The sequence below is a fragment of the Bombus affinis genome, unplaced genomic scaffold (genome assembly GCF_024516045.1).
Source record: "Bombus affinis isolate iyBomAffi1 unplaced genomic scaffold, iyBomAffi1.2 ctg00000070.1, whole genome shotgun sequence".
Lineage (NCBI taxonomy): Eukaryota > Metazoa > Arthropoda > Insecta > Hymenoptera > Apidae > Bombus > Bombus affinis.
In genome coordinates, this window is record NW_026108823.1 from 379,312 (window position 1) to 399,219 (window position 19,908).

The 19,908-nt window shown below is 38.6% G+C and overlaps 2 protein-coding genes across 7 annotated transcripts in view; one reads left to right on the plus strand and one right to left on the minus strand.

The window, feature by feature from the left end:
- The window catches only part of LOC126927031 (G-patch domain and KOW motifs-containing protein-like), a 730,127-nt gene that overhangs the window by 83,371 nt on the left and 626,848 nt on the right, over nt 1–19,908 (minus strand). For 2 of the 6 annotated variants that reach the window (XR_007715100.1, XR_007715098.1), the window contains one exon: nt 2,444–2,878. The exons of the other annotated variants lie outside the window; for them this stretch is intronic. The gene's annotated coding sequence lies outside the window, so the exon portion shown is untranslated. Of the gene's footprint in view, nt 1–2,443; nt 2,879–19,908 lie in introns of those variants that run through there. 6 annotated transcript variants of the gene reach the window in all.
- Nucleotides 1–19,908, plus strand: part of LOC126927058 (uncharacterized) — a 142,488-nt gene that overhangs the window by 65,863 nt on the left and 56,717 nt on the right. The gene's annotated exons all lie outside the window — the stretch shown is intronic.

The following is a 19,908-nucleotide window of genomic DNA, read 5'->3' on the forward strand; positions in this document are numbered from 1 at the left end:
ACTCGTCGAATCAAGGTTTCAACATAGATATTTCGTCCACTAGTACTACTTCACGTTTATTACATCCAATAGAATTAACTACTATTTAGGTAAATTATTTTGTGGAATGGTCAAATAATGCTCTTTTCTCATTATACCTTCGACATTCGCTTTCTACATAAAATCAACGGGCTGTGTTTACACTTTTGCTTGTCACGGCGTATCAAGGAAGATTGAAATATAAAGTAATTCGCACAAAAAAGTAGATATTAGTATTGATGTTATTGTATTCCATATTTGACCTTAAAATATGAATAAAATCAGTCTAAGTATTAATGAAATTTCAAACATTTTTTCTAAAACAACGGAACTTTCCTTTCTAATGAGCACTATATGATGCAATAGAAAAACAATTTGACACTGAAAATTGTGGTCAAGATCAATTTTGCGCTACACTTATTTAACCAATTTTCATCAAATCGAAGGTGTAGAATGGCTTGAAAAAAATACCGCGATAAATACTTTTTTGACACTTTGTACAAAGGTGTATATCAATGTGTATATCGATACACATACTCTGTATGTGCATATCCGTGGTATATATATCCGTTTTTCGAAGCAAAATGTCATCTACCTGTTCAAAAGAGCAAAGCAAAAACACTACATAGAGGGTTTGTTACTGTTAACACTCTCTATTTCCGTGCGTAAAGTATCCAACCAGATATCCAGGAACAGCTTTCAGGGAACGAGATTGAATATTTGATCGAATATATTTAATATGGCAATGTTACGTATAACAATATACGTATGGAATTTTAAAAGTCACGAGGGTTGCAGCGGACTCAATTTTAATGTACATTAAACATTTTGCTCATTGATGACCTTACCTTAATTTTTTTCTCCTTCCTCACTTTCTTTTCCTATGCGAGTGAGAGCAAGATTGATAGTAACAAGCGATTTCATTAAAACACAATCTCCTTTTCCATTTGATGAACACTATACGAGACGAGGGAATGATTTAGGAACACGACTTTCGAGCGGTTTCAACAACTATTAAGTTTCATTTATAGCAACGAACACTGCCAAAGACGTAATCAATAAGATTCGCGTAGGTGCCGTAGATGACGTAGATGAAAAAACGTAGATCAAACGTAAATGACGAAATTATACATTAATTTATTTTAACGCGTTAAAATTACGCTAATGACAGTTGCTCCATTCAATTTGTTCACATATTTGAGCCCTATATGGAACAAAGTGAACGGAGCATCTGCAAGCGTGTTAACCGGACAACGACGAATTTTCACATCTACTTCACGAAGCTTCACATATATCAATGACCACTACCGTAGTCATGGTCAAACATAGATGACGAAGTTATGTATTGATTCACTTTAACACGTTCAGATTACGCTAGTGACACTTGCGCAGTACTATTTGTTCATATATTTAAGCCCTATACGCAACAAAGTGAACGTAGCATCAGCAAGCGTGTTAATTGGACAACCACGAATTTTCACATATATTGCACGAAGATTCGTATATAACAATGATCACTGCCATAATCATGGTCAACCGTAGATGACGAGATTATGCATTAATTCACTTTAAAAATTACGCTAGTGACACTTGCGCAGTACTATTTGTTCATATATTTAAGCCCTATATGCAACAAAGTGAACGTAGCATCTGCAAGCGTGTTAGTTGGACAACGACGAATTTCGTTTCGCAAACACGGACACGTGATACATTTTGATGTTACGTGGACGTGAGAGTAATTCGTTCCCTTAAATTGCTCAATTTCCATTTCTTTCGCCATGTATATTCGAGTATTGCATTTGAATTGCAGAGCAGTGGGAAGTAACGGCGCACGTCGTTGATATATCGACAGGAACATGAATTCTTTTTTCATAGGATGAATACTTTTTTCATCGAATTATTAAACCGAATCAAGTTTTCAAATCCAATCATTTAATTTCATCGTTTTACATCGAACGGTTCAATCTTTTTTCTTTTAAATACCTTACCTATATTTCATCTCGTTGAATATTCCATATTTTTAATGCTACTACCACTTATTGGAAATTTCAAATATGTAATTATCGTTCTGAAGTTAGAAATTCGAAATAACATTCGTCAGTATATGATTCTACGTTTTATATAGAGTAATAAAAATGATACAATGAGTTTCGGTAAATAACCAATAAAAATTTTTGTTCCTTTTTCTTTTTCTTTTTTTTTTCTTTTTGGTTTTATGTATCCAAGGTCGAGAATAAACTATGTGCACGTTTCCTCTCGTTTCTTGCATTTTATGAGGAATTCAGTCCTTTTACGCCACAAGAGTCTCAACGTTTTCGTTTTCACGCCTACGTTACGCTCGTTAAACACGTTCCAACAAGACCATGAATAAGGATAACAGCTTTAATGTTTTCACATGTGTTAATTTATTATTTTAGACCTTAAATATTTTATTTATAAAATCTTTATTTAAACAAGTTACCATTGTCGCTACAATAAATCAATGAATGAAATCAGTTTAAATTTAAAATATCATTTCATAATTTTTCGTCACTTGTATCTAAAAACAACAAAAAAACGGTGTATCCACATCGGATAAATTAATACGCCCCGACGCAAAATAAAACCAAGACGCACAGCTCTGTGGAATGCCAACGGTCTAACGCAACGCAAACTTGAACTAGAACTCTTCCTAAAACACCAGCAAATCGACATAATGCTCATAACTGAAACCCACTTCACCGACAAAAACTACCTGAACATAAACGGATACAAGTTCTACCATACCCAACACCCCAGCGGAAAGGCCCACGGCGGCACCGGAATCATAATCAAATCAAACATTAAGCACTACGAACTTCCACCATTCCAGAAAGACTACCTCCAAGCATGGTCTTGAAGACTGTCATGGTACAATCACCACTTCAGCTGTATACTGCCCTCCAAGACAAAAGAATAAGAAGCAAAAACCTCCTCAACAGCATAATAACCAACAAGCTCAACTACCTTACCACATACGAACCCACACACTGGCCCACCGACACAAACAAAATACCCGATCTCCTTGATTTCCTCATAACTAAAAATATCTCGTCAAGACACGTCCAAATCAATTCCTCGGCTGATCTCTCCTCTGATCATTCCCCCGTGATAGTAACAGTCAGTTCAACTATCATCGAGAATACACGTAATGGCTCCATACATAACCAACACACCAACTGGCAGCTCTTTAGAGAAGTCTTTACACACACAACTTCAGCCTCAACTTCACTAAAAACCAATGAAGAAATCGAAGCAGCCACGGAATACCAAAACACGAGCATAATAAACGCTATCCGCTTCTCCACACCGGCAAAAACGTCCATCAGCAATCACGAATACCCCCAGTACATATTAAAAAAAATAGCAGAAAAACGTAGACTAAGAAGCATATGGCAGACCCATAGAACACCGGAGGACAAACGCAAACTAAACAACGCAACTAGAAAACTATCCTAAACTATAAAAAACTACAATAATGACCGTTTTCACAAATATCTCGCCAGCTTGTCCCCCACAGCCGACTCCAACTACTCACTATGGAAGGCCTCCAGGAAACTCACGCGCCTCCCACAAATAATACCTCCAATCCGCCGTCCGCAGGGTGGATGGGCGCGTAGCCCTATAGAAAAAGCCAACCTATTTGCCAAACACTTGACTGAAGTATTCCAACTCCATTCCTCCATAGCTGCAGCGGACGTTACCGAATATCTGCACACTCCCTTCCAAATGTCCCCTCCTATTGAACCCTTCACTTCTTTAGAGATCATAGAAGCAATCAGTCGCCTAAACCCCAAGAAAGCAGCAGGTCACGACCTAATAGGAAATAAAGCAATCAAGGAACTTCCGATAAAAGGGATTGCACTCATCGCATCAATCTTTAACGCTATCCTCCGCCTTCAACACTTTCCCAAGGCTTGGAAAATCTCACTGATCACCCTCATCCCTAAACCCGGTAAACCAATATATGAAACCAGCTCCTATCGCCCAATCAGTCTTTTACCTACCCTGTCTAAACTATTCGAGAGGATGCTCACGAATCGTCTCCTTCCACTCCTAGAAGAATTGAAAACGCTCCCAGACCACCAATTCGGCTTCCGAAAACAACACTCAACAGTAGAGCAAATCCACCGCATAACCCACATGATCAGCCAAACCCTTGAAAAGAAAAAATACTGCTCAGCGGTATTCCTAGACATCCAACAGGCATTCGACAAAGTATGGCATGAAGGGCTACTCTACAAGCTCAAAAAGATCCTACCCCATCCATACTACTCCATCTTAAAATCCTACCTAACCAACAGACAATTCATAGTTAAATGCCCAGGCGCCTCTTCCGCAACATTCCCAATAGAATCGGGCATACCCCAAGGTAGTGTCCTCGGACCCCTACTGTTCTCCATCTACATTGCCGACTTACCTATATCAAACGAGGTAACAATAGCAACATTTGCCGACGACACAGCACTATTAGCTACCCACGCAGACCCGGCAATTGCCTCATCCACTCTCCAGCGAAGTCTCGACTCCATGGAAAAGTGGTTCCAAAAATGGGGTTTCAAAATAAACGAAAAAAAATCCTCTCATGTAACCTTCACGCTCCGAAAACAAACCTGCCCCCAGGTCACCATTAACAACACAATAATCCCAAGCAAGGACTCCGTAAGATACCTGGGCATGACCCTGGACAGGAGGCTAACTTGGAAAAAACATATCTCAGAAAAAACAAAGCAACTAAAGGAAAAATTAAGAAAATTCTATTGGTTCACGGGCCGACGCTCCAAACTAAACATACAGAACAAAATAATCCTCTACAAGGCCGTAATAAAACCTGTCTGGACCTACGGAATCCAACTATGGGGAACAGCAAGTAATTCCAACATTGAAATACTCCAACGCTTCCAATCGAAAACGCTAAGATCCCTATCAAATGCACCCTGGTATGTTACCAACGAAACAATCCACCGTGACCTCAAGATACCTACAGTCAAAGATGAAATACACAAGTCCAGAAGCAGATATAACACAAGAGTCAACAACCACCACAACCCACTAGTCACACAACTACTGGACACGACGGACCAGATCCGCAGACTAAAAAGAAAATACCCTCTAGATTAAATCCTTAGTTTCTACTAGAACCAACAATAAAAAACTATTATAATCCATGTCATTGTCATATCCACCAACATGCTAATTTAACTGTTAAAAATTTCCACCAAATGTCAAAATTGGACAAATTGTGAATTTCAATAAATAAATAAAAGAATAAAAAAAAAACTATTATTTCGTTTATAAGCCTGTGCATTTGCTCTATCGTGGAGTGTTTGTTTCTGTAACCAAATTGGTGATCCGGTATTAGATTTTTTGTCTCTATTATTGTTTTTATCCGGCCATATATTATTTCTTCCAGTATTTTGGAAAATACTGGAAGCAGTGATATTGGTCTGTAAGATGCAGTTTGGTGTGGGTCTTTGCCTGGTTTATGTAACATTTTGATCTGTGCTAATTTCCATGGTTTGGGGAAGTATTGAATTCTTAGAATTGCATTGAATATTATTGTCATTAGTCTTATTGCTTTTGGCGGAAGGTTTTTCAAGATTTTACCATTGATCAGGTCGATTCCTGGTGCTTTGTTGTTTTTTGTTTTATCAATTATTGAAAATATATAGAATGGATGCGGAAATACAAATAATTCCCTTTATTTAGCACACAACTGTTATACATATATCTTATACTCTTAAGACCTCAAAATCCTACTCGCACGCACGCTTGTTGTCAACCGACTCTTCCAGATACTTCTAACGACTGGCTCTTGTCTTTTGTCTCAACCAAGACCCGGACGTCCTCTGACGCTTACACACACATTCACATGTACAGTGTAAATGTATCATATTCCCAACACGCCTCCTTACATTTATACTGTACACTTAATCGTATTTACATGCTTTGACGAATTACGTAACAGAAACTTTAACACTTATTTATTTACATTTCTCTTAGTTTACATTCATCCATGACCCAAACCTTTCGAATTTCTCTCTACACAGTGCCTTCGTAAAAATATCCGCAGTATTTTCGTCTGTACTTACTTTAAGTATGTTTATCTTGTTCTCCTTTAAGCACTCGTGAACGTAGTGGTAATGAACTTCAATGTGTTTAGAATTTTTTGTAAAATTTCCGTGCTTTGCTATACTTATCACTCCAGAGTTATCCTCATAAATTTTTACAGGGTTATCGTCTAGATCTACATTGAAGATTTTCATAATTTCCCTAATAGACATTAATTCACTCACGGCTTCCGATAAAGCTACATACTCTGCATACGTCGAGGCTTTTGTCACACACCTTTGTTTTTTAGACTTCCAACCAATTACATTTCCATACAATCTAATTACATATCAAGAAATCGATTTCCTATCTAAATGATCTCCTGCCCAATCAGCGTCCACATAACAATCTATCGTTTCACATTTTTCATTCCTTTTATAATCTAATCTTAAATCTCTAGTCCGGTACAGATATTTCAATATTCGCAAAGCATATTTAAAATGTGTCTCATTACAACAATCTTGAAATCTACTCAAATAATTCACACTATAACTTATATCGGGTCTGGTATTTACACTAATATACAACAATGCGCCAATTAAATTTTTGTATCCAATATCCTCTCTATTTATCTCAGCTTTTTCAATTTTTAAGTTGGTCTCCATAGGTGTCCAGTACAATTTGCTATTTTGTAACTTATATTTGTTTGCTAATGATTCAATGTATTTCTTTTGGCTTAATCTCATTTCATTTTTGAAATAATCATACTCTATATTTATTCCAAGATATTCTTTGACTTCACCTAAATCTTTCATTTCAAATCTATTAGTTAATAGCTTCTTTACATTTTGTATCTTCCTTTTGTTTTTACTACAAATTAGCAAATCGTCTACATATATTAACAAATAAGCAACATTTTCTCCCTCTCCATGTGTATATAGGCACAACTCTATGTTATTCTTTTTAAAACCTAATCTCGTCACATACTTATCAAAACACTCATACCAGTCCCTTGGACTTTCTTTTAACCCATACAGCGCTTTCGATAGTTTACAAACTCTATTCGTTCCGTCCGCATATCCCTTTGGTTGATTTACATATACCTCCGAGGTTACTTCACCATTTAAAAAGGCAGTTTCTACATCCATTTGCTCAATAATTAATCCATTTTGACAACAATATGATAGCAATATCTTAAAGGTCTGATTACTCGCTACTGGGGAGTATATGTCATCAGCTACGTTTCTTTGTTGGAATCCTCTTACCACTAATCTAGCCTTATACCTGTCATCTGATTTTCTCGTGTAAACCCATTTTACATCTAATACGTCTTTGCCTTTTACCCTTTCTACCAATTTCCAAGTTTTATTCTTACAAAGACATTCTATTTCCTTATCCATAGCTTGTTTCCAATCTTCACTATCTTCGCAACAAATCGCCTCCTCAAATGTACAAGGGATATCTACTCTACAATAATTTGCATGGATTTCACTAATGTTTTCTTTTTCTGGATATCTTACTGGAGTTCTCTTATTACGTGTAGATCTTCTAGGGATGTTTAAGCTTTCAAGACTGTTATCATTTTCATCTTCCCTACTTTCTAACTCTTCCTTATTCATGTTTACCAATAAATCATTATCCTCAATGTCATCGTTATCTTTATCGAATGAATTTTCAACAAAGCCGATACATTTTGTGTTTGTTCCTATGACCTCTACATGTCTCGCTATTGTTATTTTCCCACTTAATAAGACTCTGTAACCTACTTCACTATATCCTAACAAAATTCCCATATCTGCCTTCTTATCCCATTTAGAAACTCTTTTTTGTTCTGGTCTTCTTACAAAAACTTTACTTCCATATAGATGTAGATTTTCAACACTTGGTTTTCTCCCGAAGAATATTTCAGAAGGTGTCTTCCTCTCTATAGTATTTGCCAGTATTCGATTTTTCAAGTATACCGCTGTACAAACTATTTCCGGCCAGTACCTTTTATGTACTTTCGCTTCCGCTAACAAGCAACGCGCCATGTCCATAACTGTTCTATTATACCTTTCCGCTGTCCCGTTTAATTCATGTACGTAGGTTGGGAAATTATTTATTCTGATACCTTTATCCCTAGCAAATTTATAAATTCGATTACTCAAATACTCTTTTCCATTATCACATCTCAATATTTTTAACTTCTTGCCCGTTAAATTCTCGGCTTCATTTACAAACTGTACGAAACAATCAAAGACCTCACCCTTTGATTTTATACAATAAATTCTAGCTATTTTGCTATAATCATCGATAAATGAGATGAAATATTTCTCTTCATTGAATCCGGTAGTCTTAAAGGGACCGCACACGTCCGTATGAATAATTTCCATTATCTCCCTAGCCTTGGTTCGATTATTTTTGAATGGTAAATTGTGCATTTTACTTTCTATACACACCCTACATTTCAAAAATTCCTTCTCAAATTCATTCGGTATACCAGTAACTAGCTGCTCTTTACCCAAAATATTTAAATATTTAAAATTTACGTGTCCTAACATCATATGTCATCCTTCCTTTTTACTCATACCACTACGTTCGGCGCTGTTTGCTAAGTGCTCCTTCCCTTTCAATATACTTTTCATTCTATATGTTCCCTTTTCTTTAACCGCTACCGCTGTAAGCTTATTGTCTTCATTTATTACTTTTGCAATATTTCCTTTTGAAATAACCGTGTTCTTATTATCTGTTAATTTGCCTAAACTAATCAAGTTTGCGGACATTTCTTTCGCGTAAAAAACATTATTCATATTTATTTCATTTTGCTTTCCAAATGCTTCAAAATAACTTATAACATTCCCTACTTTTGTTGCCTTTATCGATCTATTATCGCCTAAATATATATTTACCGGTTCTTTAAGGTCAATAGATTTATCGAAATAATTTACGTTGTTAATTATGTGATCTGTGCAACCGCTATCTAATAGCCACATTACTTCATTATTACTTATCTCGTTCGCCTCGCCGCTGTGTGCTGCGTGCGCCGTTGCTATTGTCACGTAAAATAAAAAAGCAGGAGGCTCGAACGAAAAGAAAAAATTAAGATAACAAAAAAACAAGAGAATTTATTTCTGAATTTACACTGACTGCGATTTTGTTCTGAGCTCCAGCCGTGACTTTCCAAGACTGAAGCTCTTACAATCTTACGAATCTTTGTTTGTCATCCCTCAATATCCCCACTACCCTGTAGGCGTACGTGACCGCTGTCACGCTTCTAGGACATTCGGTGGAAGGACCGTTAGGATACAGATGACTCATTAGGCACTTCGGCGATATACATTGTCGCCAAGGCCGCCACATCTCTATCTCCATCATCGGTCCATCGGATTTGAAGTATGCCGGTCGTGACATACCCCCCAGTTTAGATTGATCTTGGTCCTCTAAGATCGTAGTAGAATTGGTTGGATTTGTTTATAAATCGTAATTCCTATCCTGTGAATTTAAGACAACTAACCAAGGGTATTGTTACTAGTGCTAGGGTCAGCATTATCCTGGAAAAAGTACGTTTTCAATCGGTTACCATGTATCTTTTTTTTAATATTGTCGATAGATATAATGTAGTAAGGAGTTTTCACATCGTTGATTCTATAGGGTCCTAACCATTCAATGTCCAACTTATCTCTTTTATGGTCATTGTGAATTAAAACAAAGTCTCCTTTCCTAAACACGGTCTGAGTTTTAACAATCTTTCTTTCTTGGTCTCGCTTGTAGCGTTGCTTATTTTGAATAAGTGTTTTGTGAGCTGTTTCCCAATATTTATTTAACTGTTTTTGCCAAAGTGAGTACATATCGTCATAGGTAAATGTGGGGAATTTGGATATTGCGGAAGGTAAGTTCGCTTTTTGCCCAAAAGTCAATTCGAAGGGGGAGAATCCTGTTCCTTCATGTTTTGCAGTGTTGTATCCTAAACAAATGAAATTATGTACTTCGTCCCATTCTTTGTCATTGTCGTGTAATGCAGTACGAATTAAATCTTTAACCGAGGCATGTGTTCTTTCGAGGGATCCGTTACTCTGTGGGTGAAATGAAGTTGTTTTGACGTGTTTAATTTTAAAGGCCTCTTCAAATTTCGTCATTAAATCGCTAACAAAATTTTGTCCTTGATCTGTCAGAATCGTCTTTGGTGCCGAAAATATGTAAATATAGTGCTCAATGAGCGCGTTAATTATAGATTCAGTTCGTTGCGTTTTAAGGGGAACAAGGATCAGATATTTCGTAAGTTCGTCGTGAATTGAAAGTATATATTGATTTCCGCGTTTGGTTTTCGTCATCGGTCCTATGATGTCCATAGCGATTTTGTCGTTAGGGTGAAGTGGTGTGTCTGAGATCTGTGGGGACTCTTTGGGTCTGATACGTGTTAGTTTCTCCTTTTGACATGTGTCGCATGTCTTCACGAAGTTTTCTACTCTTTCAAAAAGGCCGGGGATTTTGAACTTATCCTTAATCCGTTGATACGTTTTCTGTATCCCTAAATGTCCTACGGTGTCGTTATGGTTTTCCTTTATTGCTTATAGTATTTCGCTTTCGTCTAGTTTTAAGATGGGGTTGGGCGCATAAGTAATTTCCTTGTATGTGTCGTTAAAATATATTAGCATGAGTTTAATCTGTGTTTTCTCTAATTCAGTGAAATCGTTATTTCCTATGCCGATTTTTGTTGTATTTTTAAGAATTTTGTAAAGTTTTCTGATCCAAAGTGTCTCGTCGTATTCTCCTAAATCGTTTCGAGTTAATTGGTAAAATGTTTGATCATTCGGTTTAATTTCTAAGAGTTTCGGGTTTTCGTTGTTGTTTTTCCATTCGTTGAATGAATTAGTGTGGTCAATTAATAGGTCGAGATTAACTATTTCGTTGCGAGTTACCGCGTGAACCCTAGATAAGGCGTCTGCAGCTGTATTATCTTTACCCTTTGTGTATTCGATTTCATAGTTATATTCTTCGAGTCTAAGTCTCCAACGAATCAGTCAACTAGAGGGGTCTTTGCAATTGTGTAGCCACTTAAGGGCTTGGTGGTCGGTTCGAATAATGAAGCGTCGTCCTAACAAGTATTGCCTAAGTCTTTTCACGGCCCATACGATGGCCAAGAGTTCCTTTTCTGTCGTGGTATAGTTTCGTTCGGGTGGGTTTAGTGTCCTTGAAATGTAACAGCAAGGATGACCGTCTTGTGACAGTATTGCTCCTAGTCCTTCGTTACTTGCGTCGGTGGTTAGGGTAAAGGTTTTGTTAAAGTCCGGATAAGCTAGTATTGGGGAATTACAGAGTTTGTCCTTTAAAGTATCAAAGCTAGTCTGGTGTTTGTCAGTCCAATGGAATGGTGTGTCCTTTTTTGTTAAGTCTGTAAGGCTTTTCGCGATTTTAGAAAAATTCCGAATAAATTTGCGGTAATAACCTGCTAAACCTAATCCGTGGCATTGCGGGGTAATCGAAAGTTTTTTACAGCGTCTAATTTCTTGGAGTTTGGTTTAACTCCTTCGGCTGAAACTACGTGGCCTAAGTATTCTAGTTCCGGTTTTACGAATTCGCACTTATCCGGTTGCAATTTAAGTCCTAATTCTCTGAGTCTCTGAAATACTATCGCGAGGTTTTCATTATGTTCTTGAATCGTTTTTCCGAATATCACTATGTCGTCCAAATAAACAAGGCAATATTTTCCTACAAGTCCAGTTAAGGCTCTGTCCATTAATCTTTGAAAAGTAGCGGGTGCGTTTTTAAGACCGAATGGCATTCGATTGAACTGAAAGTGGCCTTGCGGTGTCGAAAAAGCGGTATATTTTTTGGATTTCTCGTTCATTGGAATTTGATGAAATCCTGAGGATAAATCAAGCGCCGAAAAGAACTTCGCGTTTCCTAGTTGTGTCAAAATGTCGTCTATGTCAGGTAAAGGATAAGCGTCTTGTTCCGTGAGTTCATTTAGTTTCCTAAAATCAATGACTATCCTCCATTTCTGTTTTCCTGAGGCGTCTAATTTTTTCGGAACTACCCATACCGGAGAGTTATAAGGGGAATCTGATTCTTCTATAATATTTTTCTTTAACATGTCTCCTATTTGTCGCGAAATTTCGTCTCGATGACATTCCGGTGGTCTATACGATCGTGTGTTAATGATTTTATCTTTGGTTAATGAAATTGTGTGCTGGGTTAAATTAGTACAGGGCAAAAGGTCGGTTTCTAAATTAAAGATGTCAACGTAGTGGAGAATAATCTTTTCTATGGATTCGCGGATTGGCTTTTCAATGTGATCTGTTCTCATTAGGCTTTTTAGTTTTGATACGTTGGAAACATCATGGGAATTTTGAATATTATTAGAAATTTCAATGTTTTGCTCACCAGTGTTGATAAAACATACTTTAGTTGGTTTGCCTTCCAGATAGATTGTTTGAACTCTGTTTTCTCCAGGAGTTAATTGTATTGGTTTCTGAAATAAAATGGTTTTGTCATTTAGTCGGATTCTGTCATTGGATATTGAATAGTTATACTTCTCTAAACATGGTAGCCCAATGATTCCGTCTTCGATGATTGGGAAGTTGTCCGGTACTATGTGAAAGATGTGGTCTTGTCCAAAAATTCGTTTCGTTACGTATTCGTTCGTTTCGTATTTGTCTCGTCCCATAGAAAATTTTTGTCTAGGCCCTATTTGTATCGCGTTGACAGTTTTGTTACGTTTCACTAGGTTTATCCCTGCTCCTGTGTCGACCAGAAATACTCGCTCTGTGGTTCGGGTTGACAAAGGTATTGTGAGTAATCTTCCTGTGGTGATGTTGACTCGTACGTTTCGCGCGGTTCGTCTATACTCTGGTTCGATGTTACTTCTCGTGTTTCGTCCCTTTCATGGACTGCTTGAATTCTTGCGGGTGGTCGGTCGTACTGGCTCGGTTGTAGAAAATTTTGGCATTTGTTGGCCATGTGTCCCAGCTTTCCGCATTTGAAACACTTCATTTGCGCGCGTTCAGCGGGTGGCCTATTCTCTACTCGGTCAAATGTGGTAGGTTTCTGAGCTACTAGTGCGTTAGGCGATCTAGATAGTGTGTCAGATCGTCTTACCTGCATTGATTGATTGTTGAGGCGATTACTAGCGGAAGGCAAGCGACTACTTGACTAATTGGCTTGCCGTTCTTCTCGTGAATAGCGTTCTAAGTCGGCTGCTTTCTTTTCAGCTTCTTCAAGATTCACGGGTTCAATGATTAATAATGTTCGGCCTATGTCGCGCCTGAGTCCCTTTAGGTACACACGGACAATCTTCTTTGTAGTTTCTTCGATCATTAGCTTGCGTAGAAGTGGTTGTGGGTACTCGTTGGTTACTGCGTACAGTAAACGGTTGAGTGTTCTTCTGAACCGAATATTAAAACTCTGCACTGATTCTTCTCGTCCCTGTCTCAACTCTTTTAATTGTTCCCGATATTCTTCCGAAGTCACTTGAGCTGCCACATTGTTCCTCAGTGCGTTGTACAGATCATTGTAGCACTCAATGGGGATGTTGCGGATACTTTGAGCTGCTTTTCCTACTATTTTTCTACCTTTATTGCTTTTAGCAATAAATCTTGTTCCATGCAACGGTCTTTCATACTGCTCACTTCTTTGATAAATTCTTCCACACCTACATCATCGTCTCCGTTGAGCATTGGAATACAACGTATTGCATCCTTAACTCGCAGAGTGGAAAGAGCGGGTGGAAAATAGCCTCTTTCTTCAACCTCGGGTTGTTCGGTGTCGATGTGCGCAGGTGGGATGCCTGGAATCGTTAACCCGGTCCGTTCGCGTGCCCTAACCGTACTCCCGGTGCGATTAATCGCCGTCGATTCACTTTCGTTGCCTTCAGTAATGATGGAACCAGAATCATCGGTCGCAAGGGATCCGAACCCAGTCCGTAGCTCTGCGACGGTTCTCCTAATATTTCCGATTTCTGCTACCCAGCATCTATTTGTTTCGTCACTTTGCATAGACAAACGTAATATATCCTCTTGTAAACGGGCAATACTCTCTTGCTGTTTTTGAATGCTATCCAATATTGTTCGCAACGTTGGATCCGTTGAGGTAGAAGTTTGAGATTCGTTTGTCTTAGATATCTTCCTGCTTTCGGGCGAAGATGAGTCTTGGCTACTGAAGCTAGATTTTCTTTCACGGTAACGTACGAAGGAATCCAGTTTACCTTCCTTTGTCACTTCACTCGGTTCGTGATAGTTACTTCGTTGTTGCGGATGACCGTAGTCCCAAATAATTCTATCTTCCGTAGATGATGAATGTCTTTTGGTTTCCGAACAAACACTTTTCACTATCCTGGCAGGATCGCCAAAAATGTCACGTAAAATAAAAAAGCAGGAGGCTCGAACGAAAAGAAAAAATTAAGATAACAAAAAAACAAGAGAATTTATTTCTAAATTTACACTGACTGCGATTTTGTTCTGAGCTCCAGCCGTGACTTTCCAAGACTGAAGCTCTTACAATTTGACTTTCGGTAACATCTGTTTCTTCTTTGTTTGTCATCCCTCAATATCCCCACTACCCTGTAGACGTACGTGACATGTCACGCTTCTAGGACATTCGGTGGAAGGACCGTTAGGATACAGATGACTCATTAGGCACTTCGGCGATATACATTGTCGCTAAGGCCGCCACATCTCTATCTCCATCATCGGTCCATCGGATCTGAAGTATGCCGGTCGTGACACTATCCATGTGCCTGATCTTGAGTTACCATGCTCGCTCGTGCCGGTTGTTGATTGACGATGGAAATTTCCACGTCCCCTGCTCGTATTTCCTTTGTTTCCTCTTCCTCTGCTGCGACCACGTGTTGACCCACGCCAAAAACTGTTACTGCTTCCCGCTTCGACGCCATTTTGACACTCTCTCGCAAAATGTCCTACTCTTCCACATCTGAAGCATCCTTCCTTTTTTGCAGAAAAGGCGTTGGTTTGCATTTCTCCTCGATTGGACTTATTTTTCTTCTCCGCTATTTCAGTTTTATTTTTTACATACGCTACCATTTGATTTTCTGCTTTCAATACATCTACTATATCCGCTATGTAGGTGTATTCTTCGGGTAACGTATTCAGCATGTAATTTAGTTTTTCTCTCTCACTCACTTGTGCACCCGCACCTTTTAATTCGTTTATTAATTTTTCGAAATCGCTAAAAAACGATGCTGAATCAGTGTAGTTCTCAAGTCTTATCTTTTCCAATCTCCTTCTGCATACGATCTGTAGTGCCGTCGACTCTTTCGAGTACATTTCATCAAACTTTTTTACTATCTCAGACGCCGTTTTTTCTTCTCTAATATATTCCAATTGTCTATTTGTGACGGTACTATAAATTATATTTATTGCCTTCAAATCCTTTTTGTCCCAGTCTTCATTGTCTGTTTCTGTCTTCCAACTAGTTGTGACAATCTCGCATTCTTTATATCTGAGAAACATCGTTATTCTTTGCTTCCACATACCGTAATCCTCACCATCGAAAATAGGTATCATGATTTCCGATCTCTCCATTTTAAATGATTCCTTATCTCTTACTCAAGCATTCCTACGTGCTCGAAGTGTATTTTTCCTCTTTGTAACCTTTGAACGTTTCTTTCCTTACTGAGAACTCACTCGAACTAACTCGCAATATTGAAAAACAGGCACTAAAATAACTTGCAAAATTATGAACCACGCTCTGCTACCATGAAAAGATATAGAATGGATTCGGAAATACAAATAATTCCCTTTATTTAGCACACAACTGTTATACATATGTCGGAGATGGAAAAACACCGGAACCTCTCCTTGGATTCTCGGGAAAACCGTAATGTCGTAATTTAGATTAAACAAATGTCGCTCCGATTGTTCGAGATTTATGATCATGAGCTTGGGCTCGAGGCGACAATCAGTCGCCGAACGTAGCCGCGGTCAAAGGGATGAACGTTATATCTAACAAAGGCACAGAGTAACTCTATACCTCTCCTTAAAAGAAATAGTCGTAGCGACACGCGGCAGTAAATATTTCAATGGTTTCTGTCCCGTGGCTCGCCACACGCAGATTCTATACTCCGGGTAAGATGATCTCCAGATGTCAACATACCTCCGCAGTATATGTTTAGCTAACGTGAGGACCCGCAATAAATCTTAAGATTTAGTCAAGCAAAGTCCTTCATATAGACAAGTAGTCTTTGTTGCAACTACGGGAAGATAGGAGAAACCTATCTTCCACGAACGATGCCCCCCGTCAACAACCTCCCCTCAAGGGCGGCCAGCATCTCTTTCAAAACGCCGATATGGAGATCGACCAATTAGCAACAGCGCTAATTTCCCTCACCTTTGGAACGAAAGCTTTCTTTGACGAATCCGAGGATCTCATGTCCTTAGACCCACCCATTATAGTTTTCCTCGACGGCATCGTCGAGACGGAGAGTTACTCTCCGATACGATCTCGACGACGATTCGAGTAACTCTCGGATACGTAGTGATTGCCCCATGCATTAACATTGAGTACAACTTAGGCGCTAAAGAAGAGTAGAGTTCGTCATCCCGTTGACCGTGGATTCGTTATTGAGCCTAGGATCATTGCCATTAGCCTCTCGAGTATCAAATTATCGCGATTACCTGTCCAATTCCATCATGGTCATGTTTGCACTGGTAAATATCTCCTCTATTGCATAATGATCACGTCTAGTGTCAATAGGGATTCGTTTCACGCCCTTAACCCTAACTCTAATCGTAACGCCAACCCGACACATATATCTTATACTCTTACGACCTCAAAATCCTACTCGCACGCACGCTTGTTGTCAACCGACTCTTCTAGATACTTCTAACGACTGGCTCTTGTCTTTTGTCTCAACCAAGACCCGGACGTCCTCTGACGCTTACACACACATTCACATGTACAGTGTAAATGTATCATATTCCCAACAATTATGTTTCTAATTTCTTGAGCTGATGTTTTAGGTATGGTGTATTCCTTTTCGGTTATGGTAATAGTGGTTTGTGGATCCTCCTCCGTATGACTTTTGAGGTTGCTGTTGTTGATAATGTGTGGTGTGAATGTGTTGCAGAGGTGGTTGGAGAATTCTTCAGCTTGTTCTTCGTTGCTTCTTACCCATGTGTTATCTGCTTTTCTGATTGCTGGGACGGGTATTATTTGCTTCCTTATTTATTTCGTGGCTTTCCATAGTGAATAGTTGGTGTTCTCGTGTGTGGAGAGTGTCCCTATGAACTTTGCGAATTCGTTATCGTTGTGCTCCTTTATTTTGTTTTTTATTTCCTTTGCAAGTTTGTTTAAGTGTTTTTTGTTTTCTGGAGTTCTGTATTTTTGCCATTTTGCTTTTGCTTTTCTTTTTTCTCTGATTTTGTCGAGTATTTCTTGCGGGATTGTTATTGTTTGTCTGCTGGTTGATTCGGGTGTAGTGGTTGTCCTTGCTGCTTCTTGAACAGTTGCTGTCAATGTTGCTACTGCCTGTTCTATGTGTTCAGGAGTTTTCAACGGGATGTTGCAGTTTATTTTGCTTTCTATTATTTCTTTGAAAGTTTGCCATTTGGTGGTTTTATTGCATAGTGTTTCTGGTTTGCTATAGTGTATTGGTTTGTTTCTGTATTCAATTATTATGGGTGTATGATCGGAGCTGAGCTCGAGGTTGGGTGTTATTTTTAGTTTATTTGTGTTTAGTCCCCTTGTTACTGCAAAGTCCAGAAGATCTGGTTTTTTGTTCAGGTCAGTCGGCCAATGTGTCGGTGTTCCTGTGGATAATATATTGAGGTTATTATTTCTAATGTATTTTTCCAGTGTTGTGCCTCGAGGTATAATGTTTCTTGACCCCCCATAACGTGTGCTTTGAGTTGTATTCTCCCGCTGCGATGTACTTGTCCCCTAGGTCCTGGAAGTATTCTTCCCACATTTGTGATGTTATTTTGTGTCGCGGAGGCACTGCTGACAACTGGAAGTAGTTGCTGATAGTTTGAACTGTAACAGTGGTTGCTTGTAAATATTCTTTGTTAACTTGGCTGTGTAGATAATGTTTGATATCGTTTCTGACTGTCACTGCTGTCCCTCCGTGAGCTTTTCCTGAGGGGTGTTTGGTATCATATATGGTGTAGTATGGTATTTTCATGTAGCTTTTTGTAGTGAAGTGTGTTTCTAAGACAAGTAGTATGTCTATATTGTTATTGTATATGAATGTTTTAATTTCGAGGGTCCGTTGTTGTAGGCCGTTTGAGTTCCAGGCTGCTATTTTTAGAGTGTCCGTTTTTTATTTTTTGCTTAGCACGTTTGTAATTAGTTGTAGCATGACTGTGATTTGTTGGGTTTGCTGTCTGAGTACTGCGTTTTGCTCGCTTATCATTCTGGTTAGCATTTCGGTGTTCTTTATAGATTGTTTGAGCAGTTCTTTGATTTCTGCAGTGTCATTGTTACTATTGCTGTGATATTGGTTGTGTGTATGTGTCGATTGGCTGGTTACTTGAGCGTAGCTTAGACCACCAATGGTGTTGGTGCTGATGGATTTGGTGTTTGTTGCTTGCTCTGTATTTGGTATTATTTCAGGATTTGTGCTGTCCTGTTGGGCTTGTGTGTTAGTGATTGTCCTGCTTCGTAGGGGCGGGAACAGTTTACGTTGTAATTGTTTTCTTACTTCACATCCTTTATAGCTGGCTGGGTGGTTTCCGTTACAGTTATAGCATTTAACTTCTTCTATTTTTCCAGAAGATGGGCAGTGTATAGTTAAGTGGTTTTTTGCGCACTTGACGCAAGCTGGGCTTCTGTTGCAATAATTTTCAGTGTGTCCGTATTGTTGACACCGCATGCATTGAGGTATATCTTTTTTGTGTCGTGGTGGTTCCACTGTTACTATTATGTTTAGTATTTGTTTGATATCATATATTTCCTTGTTGTTGTTTCCGGGTTCCAGTTCTATTAAGAATAGTGGTAATGGTTGCTTTGTGTCGAATCTTGTTATATTGTTTATTGTTCTTGTTTGATGACCAATTTTTGCTAACTCATCGCTTAGTTTATATAGTTATATTTATATTCGTTTTAGGATGCAATCCTCTTATGACAATTTTATAGCTCCTTTCAGTTTTTAGCTGATACGTGTGGTAAATAGCATTTTTTTTCTTTTAATGCTTTTATAACTTTCCTAAATGTTTCTGGGGTGTTTGTTTGAATTTTTACTTGTTCCAGTTTTGTTTGCTTTATTGTGTAGTTGTTTTTCTCGTCTAGATTATTTAGTAGATCGATGTGCGGGTCTATTATTTGGGCCTCATCAAAAATTGGTGGTGGTTTTGTAATATGATTTGTTTGGATTGTGGTTTTATTTATGGGGTCAGCGTCTGTTTCTTCTGTTAGTGAGCTGAAGGAGTTGCTTAATGGTAATTCTTGCAGCCATCGCTGCTTTTCTGTAACTGGGTTTTCTATGGCACTTATGTCTGGAGTTGTTTTGCGTTTTTTGCTAGCCTTCGCTAGCTTCCAGCTTTCGTCCTGTTGAGGTTATCCGGTATATAAAGAGAGAAAAACGCGTGGATAAAGTGTAAGATACAAAGTATATATTTGACTTAATGATGAAATACAGGAATACAATTTGAGCTGGTCCAAATCCGCACGCTAGCAGTGTTACTTTATGACTGAAAACCCCGAAGCCAACGTCGCCTGTCTAGAGTTTATGGTCTGCCTCCCTGCTATTCTTTTGTCTATGTGCTGTCGATGGCTTCAGCGCTTGAGAAAGTTAAAAAGACCAGATGTGGAGTTTTCCTAGAAGTGGTGACCACTTCAACACGTCCTGATAGTATCTTTCATAATCTGAATTGCTCTCTTCCTGTCCCC